The 10,466-nt window shown below is 29.8% G+C and overlaps 1 pseudogene; it reads right to left on the bottom strand.

The window, feature by feature from the left end:
* Window positions 1-5,178: 5,178 nt before the first annotated feature.
* On the bottom strand, window positions 5,179-5,928 carry LOC146949141 (uncharacterized; annotated as a pseudogene).
* Window positions 5,929-10,466: the final 4,538 nt, after the last annotated feature.

Raw genomic sequence — 10,466 nt, 5'->3', positions numbered from 1 at the left:
GCAACATTTCTTACATGTTCAGCATGACTTTCAAGTCAATTTTTCTTCATGAAATAACACTCAAGAGTTCCATGAAGCCAATTTAAGTTAATCTCGACTAAAATAGAACGAAAATTCAATATACTTTGATCGGCTACCAAAGGTCCAAAACATTATATCACATTTAAATTCAATATATATATGTATGAATATCATAAAGTACAAACGATTGTGCTGTGTTCTTAGGAGCATGTTCATAAAACAGTCTACTAAATAAGCTTTTTATTGACTACAACTTACATGATTCATTGTCTTACAAAACTATTTTGTTAACATCCATTACTTTGTCATACAACTCAAAGATGAGAAGCTTATTAAATGAACTGTATTTTTAATTAGTCAAAGACGAGAGTTTTCTTCTTTTGAATGATAAATATGACTACCAAACATGACATTCATGAATCCATCTTTTGGACCAAATATGACTTCTGAATGATAGTGTTTTTCTGAGTGTGTTGGTTTTTTAACAAGTTATTGAAGTCCCACATCGGGAACTTTGGTAAATAAAAACAGACAAAGTGGCTATAAGTAGGTAGGGTAGAATCAGATTTAGAATATGCTAATAAAGTGTTGCATTTTAAACCGGCGATGTAAGGGTTTAATTGAGCATTTGCAAAGTGCAAATGAATTATTAAGCCCTTGATGTCGGTTAAACGTGATTAACACTTTCCAATGTAGTTATTGGATTTTTGTTGAGCTTTGCCTTAATATTTAATACATTTAGTACACAATTTTATAAAAATGTATCATTTAAAGTATTTTTACGTTTAAAAATTGTACTTTAATTTTTAATGCGTTTCCTCCATAAAATTTTATAAAAATGTACTTCCTCCGTCTCAAAACAATTGTAAATTAGTATTATTATTAAAATACCTTTATTAATTGTAGTTAGTTGAATATTTTTTTTTTGACAAGAGTTAGTTGAGTAGTTAGGTTAGATGAAATTCAATAAATAAAAGTATAATAGTGAAAAAATTAATAAATGATGCATTGATATTTTAAAATGTCAGTTATTTTGAGACAAAAAAAAAATGTTAAAAAGACAATTATTTTGAGACGGATAAAGTATCATCTAAGGTCTTTTGTTCTTTAAAATGCTCCACGACCCTTGTTTGCTTTTTTTTTTTTTTATTTTAAAAAACCTTTGTTTAGCTTTGCAATTTTGGTTTATTTATAATTAAAAAAAATATGATTCTTTGTCTTCTATATTTTGAATACTGGATTTTAATTCTCTTAAATTCATTATTTTTTAGTTTTCACCTTATCTAGTCATTTCTGGTAGTTTTAAATAGGTTTTTTTTTGTCTCTTTTATTTATATAGCTATTTCTTTAGTGTTCAATATTGTTAATGTAGTAGTGGAGCTGTTAATATTTTAATAATATTGAATTATTATTTTTAATTAATAAATTAAATAATATTAAAGAAATAATAAAATAGTTTAAAACCCTAATAAAAAAGCTCAAATAAAGGGTAAAAAGGGAGATAAAATAAGTCAAAATTGATTTATCTTCTTTAGATATTGGCATAGATAAAAATTTTGAACAATTAGCCTATTGGCCATAATTTCACCCTTAAGAAAAATTGTAGAAAAAATAAACTAATGAACTGCCTCTCATTCAATGTGTGTTTATGTCTCAAACCAGACAGATATGTCTACTTTGTGCCTCTAAACCTCTTCAAAGCAGGTTCATATTCTTCAGCTCTCATCTCCTTGAAGTAGTATTGTAGATGCTTCAATTATGTCGGTTCACCTTTACATACCATCTGGTGTGCTCCCAAAAGACTACTCTTGCATACACATATTAATGTACCACGCCTTATGAGTTTGAATATGTGGGAAGAAAACATGAGATACTTAACATGACTTTGTCTTCTTTTTTGAAAACTTGAATATCTTCTTTGGTTTCTAACTGGACTCTCTTGTCTTTTTTAAAAAATTGTAATTTAATTTTGACATAAGTTTTCTACTTTTCAAAGAAATAATAAGTGAAATAATAAAAATAAATGTAGTATAGATATCAAGAAGTGTAGTATCACTCGTACCAAAAGAAAAAAGTGTATTATCATGATTACTTATTTGATAGTATTTTTTAGAATGTTGTATTGTAAAACAAATTTTTGAAGTCCCACATCTGAAACTTTGGCAAACAAACAAGAGGCAAAGTGGCTATAAATAAATGGTATAGAATGAGAGTGAAGATATATAAACAAAAGGTTCCGCAGTTAAGTAGAAGACAAGTCCCATTCAACGATCGATTGCATCTTAAAATACAATGTTTTATTGGATGGGGTTGTCTTTCTAATTAAAAGTGATAAAGAACTTTTCAATTTAGTTGTTAAAAGTTGAGTTGGTTTAAATGCACATTTTTGGTTTATTTATTTCAAAAAATATGAATATTTTATATTCCATTTTAAATACCAGATTTTTGTCCCTTAAATATTTTTTTATTTTTTATTTCCCAATCCCATTTGTGCTCATTTTTCAGTTTTTAGTCCCTTAGGGTCAAAAATAAAATAAAAAATGGACTCTCTAAAATGTTCGATCACAATTTTTGCTTCCAGCATGACATGTGTAATTTTCCGAAATACAACTTAAATAATTCAATTTGGTACAAAAGTATTTTGTTAACATGGATTTTAATTGTCATACAAATAATAGATAATTAAGCTTGTTAAATGAACTAAATATATTTTTAACCAGTCTGAGTTCATCTAAAAATCAGTTCTTGCATCTAAACAAGATGTTTCCCAGTCGTGAGACTTGCTTCTAAGCTTATCCCATCGAAGATTTCCAAAACCAGATTCAAATACTCATGGAATTGAAGTAAATGATCTATGCTATAGCTAGATTGAAATGGTGAGCAGTGGTAAAAGACTAGAAGTCTGAAATTATTACTTTATATTTTGCTTAAAGAAATTTGAAATTGTAGCTATATCTTTGCTATTTCCAAGTTGTTCCATCGGGAAATAAAGTGTTCATGGAGATGAATATGGAACATGTGGTTGTTGTGAAGATATTACATCAACTAAATTATTAATTTAGAGGAAGTCTAATTATGATACGAAGCAATGCATAATAAAGCTCAAAATGAGTTGTAGTTTGTAACAGATCAATTTCATGATTGGTGATTATTTTAGAAAGATTCCTATTCCTTGCATGGTTGGTGATTGTTTTACTCGATAGTGTTTTTTAGAAGTTTGTATTTTCTATTTTTTTGGTTTTAAGGGGAAGAATTTAGAATGCTGTATTGTAAAAACAAGTTGTTAAAGTCCCACATCGGAAACTTTGATAAACCAACAAGATGCAAAATGGCTATAAATAAGTAGTGTAGAACATGATGATAAGGCAATAAAAAGTTCCATATTTGATTAGATTACATTTTTCCTTCAATAATACATTGCATTTTAAATTTTTATCTTTAAATGCAATGTATTATCAGAAGAAATTATGAATCTATAAATTGAAAGTGATAAAGAACTTTTCAATTTTCCTTCAAAAAAAAAAAAAGAACTTTTCAATTTAGTTGTTAAATTTTTATCCAACTTTTTCCTCAAATTTTTTTTTTTATCCAACTTAAATTTAGATCTTTGGTCAACTTTATTTTAAGGGACTAAGAATATGAATCTTTTAAATTCCATTTTAAATAAAGATTTTTGTCCTTAAAACATTTTTTTTTAAAATTTTGCCCCATTCCATTTGTGGTCATTTTTCAATGTTTGGTCCGTTATCGTAAAAATAAATAAAATTATTGAAAAAAAATGTTTTTAGTCCCCTTAAATATTTCATATTTTGTTTTAAATCCTTCATCAATTAATGGACTCTGAAATTTTCCATCAGAAATGTTGGCACAGTGACATGTGTACTTTTAATGATATGGTAATTGATTTGCTACATCAGGTAATTATGTGCATTTGCTAAAAAAATGTTAATTTTTCTAATTTAAAATGCTGGAGAAGTTGTTATTATGTCTTTATATGTGCTTATTATTATATAATTTTAGTGGTTTTTGTACACATTATTATATTAAAAGTGCTTTGAGCTACCTCTAATTCTTTTTCCATTCGATGTTTGCTGTTTAGTTTAAGCTACGAGTACAATGTTCAAAAATGTTTTTTTTTTCTTTCTTCAAGTTATGTTTGGTTTACTTTAATTATCTTTCATACTGAATAATTACGTATGTTGTAGTCCTTACAATCTTTGGAAATGTCATAACAAATGTCTCTGGGATGGTTTGTTAATGACTCTCACGAGTTGTCATTGTTGCAAAAGACACCTTGGCGGAATTTAAATGGGCTAGAAATCACAATGTCTGATATTAGTTCAGCAATCTCTTAATTGAACCAAACCAGCTCCAGGTAACATAAAAATTTAACATGGACTGCACAGTTTATGCGATGGACACGAAAATTGGCATCGGCATCTGCTATAGAGGATCTACAGGAGAGTTTATTATTGCGCACTCATCATGGATGTCCAGCGCAAGTTCAGTTTCGGAAGGAGAGACTCAAGATATATAATGATATAATCATCTTTATATATCTTCTACTCTAGTATGTAGTGTGTTCATTGTAATCCAAAATTCACTTGTATACAATGTTCTCTATATCTCTAGACTTGCTCCCAATGCTTAGTTTAGTAGTACAGATTCCAGCATACAATGTTCCCTTCTACTTCTATACCAATTTTAATAATAAAACATGTTTAACACTACAAAGATTCAGTCAACTAAACAACATGCACCCAAAACAAAAACAAACTAATGTAATTCTAATTCCCATAAAAACAAATGAAATTACTTCCTCCTTGAAACCATTTAAATTAGGCTTAATTGCACTTTTGGTCCCCTAACTTTCCAAAACTTGCGGTTATGGCCCCCTAACTAATTTAAATACAAAACAGCCCCTTAAGTATTGAATCTTTGGCAGTTTTGACCCCTGGTCCATTTTTGACTTGGTCGTTGATGACGTGGCACCCAAACCCCTTAAGTTAGGTGCCACGTAGATATTTATTATATATATATTTTTTTAATTGTTGCAGCCATTTTTTAAATTTGGGGAAATTTAAAAAAAATTAAAAAAATTAAAAAAAAAGGAAAAAGAAAATAGCAAGGCAGGTCACGTGACTTTACAGATGAAAGTTAGAGAAAATATTCATCTTGTTCCAACAACCCTTTTCTCCCATAAGCAAAACCACAGTTCACTTTTTTTTTTTGCTGAGGCTACAAGTTTTTGCAGTTCCATATCAAAATTTTCTTCTTTTTTCAATGACCCTTTTCTTCCATAACCCAAATCACCTTCAAACTTAACCTCTTCCTTTGTTCTGGCTGCAAATTTTGGTGGTTCAATCTCAAAAAATTCTTCTTTTTCCAAAGACCCATTTCTCCCACAAGAAACAAGTTTTTGAAATTCAATCTCAAAACTCTCATCATTCTCCAATAACCCTTTTCTCTCATAACCAAATCCACCTTCAAAGTTACCATTTTTCCTTGAAGGGGCCAAATCTTTCTCTGATTCAATCTCAAAAAATTCTTCTTTTTTCAACAACCCATTTCTCCCATAACCCAAATCACCATCAGATTCAACCAAATTCTTTCTGGGTCAACAAGTTTTTCACTTTCAATCTCAAAACTCTCATCTTGAACATTCATCAAACACCTTAACTGCAACCTCTTTTCCCTCAATTGAGCATACGCATCATAATTCCTTCCTCTCTCCATAACAAAACTCTTTTCTAAAGAAGCAAGCCTAAGAGGACAAGGTTGGTTTGAATTTGAATTTTGGTTAAGGATCAATGAAATTGGATCAAGGACATGAAGCAAAGGTTCAAGAATTGGGTTGTTTTTGACATGATGTTTGGTAAGGTTCAAGAATTGGGTTGTTTTTGACATGATGTTTGGTTTTTTTATGATCAAATGTTAAAGGTTTTTGAGAGTGTGTTTTGTTACTTGGCTTGCTATTTTCTTTTTTCTTTTTCCTTGCTATTTTCTTTTTCCTTTTTTTTTTTTTTTAAATTTTTCCCATTTTTTTTAAATTTCCCCAAATTTAAAAATGGCTGCAACAATTAAAAATAAAAAAATAAATAAATATCCATGTGGCACCTAACTTAAGGGGTTTGGGTGCCACGTCATCAACGACCAAGTCAAAAATGGACCAGGGGGCCAAAACTACCAAAGATTCAATACTTAAGGGGCTGTTTTGTATTTAAATTAGTTAGGGGGCCATAATCACAAGTTTTGGAAAGTTAAGGGGTCAAAAGTGCAATTAAACCTTTAAATTACATAAGCCATTCCACCACAAGGATTAAAAGTGATTTTTTAAATGACCTAACATACATTTTTCACAAGGTGCTGAGCCAACTTAATGTAAATGTGTTGACAGGACAGCCATACAATAGAACTCAATACGATAAAATGTTGCAGGTTCTCTCCTATGGCTTTGACTAGGAACCACTTGGTAGTTCGGTCCCGTCTGAAAAGAGTGTTCATGGAGATAAATATGGAACATGTGGTTGTTGTGAAGATATTATAACAACTAAATTAGAGGAAGTCAAATTATGATGCGAAGCAACGCATAATAAATCTCAGACTGAGTTGTTGTTACAGATCAATATCATCAAATAATAACTTCAGTCATTCAGTTTTTCTTGAAAGAAAAAGAACCAAATCCACAGAAACAAATCTTTGCATTTAATTAACAAAACTAATTACTTGGTCAATAAGTCTACAAATTAATTCAAATCAATTAAAGAGGCTCTGAGAATAATATTTACATTAGTGTATTTGGAATTCTTCTTTCACAATTTCTGTCCACTTTTCATCCCTCGGTGCTTCATCAAGTGTAACAGGCTCTACTTCTAAAAACAATGGTGAGTGAACTAGATCACCTATCTCATTTATATGAAAATAAGGTATCACATCTTAACCTTGTAACCTCACAGATAGAGTTCTAGTTCCTTAAACTTCAAAGAATGGAGAAATTTCTTCTTCTGAATCAATAAACTTCAGAGTCATTCATAGTTAACTTTGAAAATATATAAAGACATATAATACAATCAGGCGACTCCCTAGTATTCTCAATACACACAGGTTTGAAGAATTGATTAAGTTAGCATAATGATTGGTAACCGTTATCTAAATAAGAAAACATATGAATTCTCATCAATAAACTTGGATATTGCAGCAAAATTTAGTCTAAACTAATTACCAAATTTACAGTTTTCAAGTGCGAGATCTACAAGATTCATACAATTACAAAATAGACCCAAGAGTTGTAAAAAAAAATTAGTGCTAGAGGACATTTTTTGTAGGTGTAGAAACTTTAAACAATCATTCTCAGATAAGGAAAATTTGTATGGCTTTAGCGTGGGGAGAAAAAGAGTTCAAACAGTTGGGCACCTTTAGAACTTAGAAGTCCCTGGGTCAATTATATAACTATTATTATCACCTAATGGAAAATTCACTTTTAGGGAATGAATATTGGCATCTTGATAATTCAACATGAATTGATATACAATATACAATATAATTCAACATGAAAATATACCGTCACAAATTCAGATCAGGCCAAATACAGAATTTAGAATGTTGTATTGTAAAACAAGTTGTTAAAGTCCCACATCGGAAACTTTGGCCAACAAACCAGAGGTAAAGTGGCTATAAATTAGTGGCAAAGATGCATTGTTACACTGAATGGTGTGTAACAAGTGATAAACAAGTGTGATAAAGAACTTTTCAATTTAGTTGTTAAATTTTTATTTTTGGCTTAAATGCAGAAATTTTGGTTAACTTTATTTTATAGGACCAAAAATATGAATCTTTTAAATTCCATTTTAAATACGGATTTTTACCCCTTATAACTTTATTCTTTAAATTTTGCTCGGTCCCATTTGTGGTCATTTTTCAGTTTTTGGTCCCTTATTGTTAAAATAAATAGGGTTTAATATGTGATTCGTCCCTGCAAATAGGGCTCGCTTAAAATTTCGTCCTTGCAATCGCTAATCCTTTTTTTTTTGCCCCTGCAAAGTTTAATCAGTTAAAAATTCGTCCTTTGACCCAGTTTAATCACTGCCACGTCAGCAAATCACCAAAATGGCACGCGAAAGGACGAAAATACCCCTGGCTTATTTTTTTTCCTTAAAAAAAATTTCAAAATTTTGAAAATTCTTTTTTTAAATTTAAAAAAATCTGAAAAAATCATAAAAAATTTCGGAAAAAAATTTTAAAATTAAAACTGAAAAAACTGAAATTTTTCCGAGAAAAAATCGTAAAAAAAAAATGGGGAAAAATCTGGAAAAAAAAGTTTTTTGAAGGAAAAAACAAAATAAAATAAACCAGGGGTATTTTCGTCCTTTCGCGTGCCCTTTTGGTCATTTGCTGACGTGGCAGTGATTAAATTGGGTCAAAGGACGAATTTTTAACTGATTAAATTTTGCAGGGGCAAAAAAAAAGGATTAGTGATTGGAGGGACGAAATTTTAAGCGACCCCTATTTGCAGGGACGAATCACATATTAAACCCAAATAAATAAAATTATTGCAAAAAAAAAGTTTTTAGTCCCCTTAAATATTTCATATTTTGTTTTAGATCTTTCGTCAAATTTTCCATTAGAAATTTTGGCACAGTGATTTGTATTTTTAATGATCTGGTAATTGATTTGCTACATCAGGTAATTATGTGCATTTGCTAACAAAATGTTAATTTTTCTAATTTCAAATGCTGAAGAACTTGTTATTATGTCTTTATATATGCTTATTATTATATAATTTTAGTGTTTTTTTGTACACATTATTATATTAAAAGTGCTTTGAGCTAGCTCTAATTCTTTTTCCATTCGATGTTAGCATGATAGCATGACAACATACATACATTTATCCGTTGATTTTCACTTTCATAGGCCATTTGATAATTTGAATGATATAAATGTACCAGGTCTCTGATCGACTATGTTCAATTGACAGAGTGCTGGACAAGCTATGTTTAAGTCGGAATCAATTTCAAAGTTTTTAGTCTACAAAATAGACCCGAAAGCATATGTTTCTCTATAATAACTAGATGCAACACAAGAGTTGTTAATTTTTTTAGACTAGAAAAATCCATAATTAAGTGGGTAGGGTAGAAAGTTTTGTAGGTGTAGGTGTAGATGCTTCAAACAATCATTGTCAGATAAGGAATATTTGTATACTCGACATGAATTGATATACTCCTGTCACAATCTGACCAATTCAAAGATGGGAGAGCTTTCTTCTTCTAAATGAAAAATATCACTACCAAACATGTCATGTCTTTCGACGAAGTTGAGGTTCTTCCTTGATCCCCATTCACGAATCCATCGTTTGAACAATGTGCTTGTTTTCACCAAATCCTTCATGCTTAACTTTGAAATTATATGACATGACACAATCAGGCAACTCAGTTGTATATGCTAAAAACACACTGCATTTTGCAACACTAAGCATGATCTGAAAACATTGCATTTGGTATGAAACCAAAATTTAGTAGTTAAAACTAACATAGAACACTCATATCTAAACTATTTACAATAAATGGTAACTCTGCATTTTTTTTAGGCTTTAAAGTGAAGAATATGTGGCAAAAGCCTATTTGAAGCACGGACACTCCTCAGATTATGTAACTTTTTTTAATGACATAACAGACATTTTTTCAAAAGGTGCTGAGCCAACTCAATGTCGAATGTGTTGTAGGACAACCATACAATAGAGCTCAACAAATGTGTTTGGAAATAGTGTTCATGAAGATAAATATGGAACCTGTGGTTGCTGTGAAGATATTATATCAACTAAATTACTAATTTAGAGGATGTCAAATTATGATGCGAAGCAATGCATTGTAAAACTCAAATTGAGTTGTAGTTTGTAACAGATCAATTTCACGGTTTTTTAGAAGGTTGTATTTTCTATTTTTTTTTTATTTTTAAGGGGAGGAATTTAGAATGTTGTGTTGTAAACCAAGTTGTTAATGTCCCACATTGGAAACTTTGATAAACCGACAAGAGGCAAAATGGCTATAAATAAGTAGTGCAGAACATGATGATAAGGCAATAAAAAGTTCCGTATTTGATTAGATGTTATAAGTTTCCTTTAGTAATATAGTGCATTTTAATTTTTTATCTTAAAATGCAATGCATTATTGGAGGAAATTATGAATCTAATTAAAAGTGATAAATAACTTTTCAATTTAGTTGTTAAATTTTTTCAACTTAAATGCAGATCTTTGGTTAACATTTTTTTTTTAAATTTTTCTCTATTCCATTTGTTGTCATTTTTCAGTTTTTGGTCCCTTATCGTAAAAATAAAAAAAAAATCAAAATAAAATGTTATTAGTCCCCTTAAATATTTCATATTTTGTTTTAAATCCTTCATCAATTAATGGACTCTCCAAAATAATTTTCCCTGTCACGAGATTCTTGCT

Source organism: Medicago sativa, chromosome 2, assembly GCF_051527215.1.
Source record: "Medicago sativa cultivar Bolivia chromosome 2, Bolivia_mono, whole genome shotgun sequence".
NCBI classification, from domain to species: Eukaryota; Viridiplantae; Streptophyta; class Magnoliopsida; order Fabales; family Fabaceae; genus Medicago; species Medicago sativa.
Note: the sequence above shows the minus strand (reverse complement) of the source record. Positions and strands in the feature narration are given on the sequence as shown.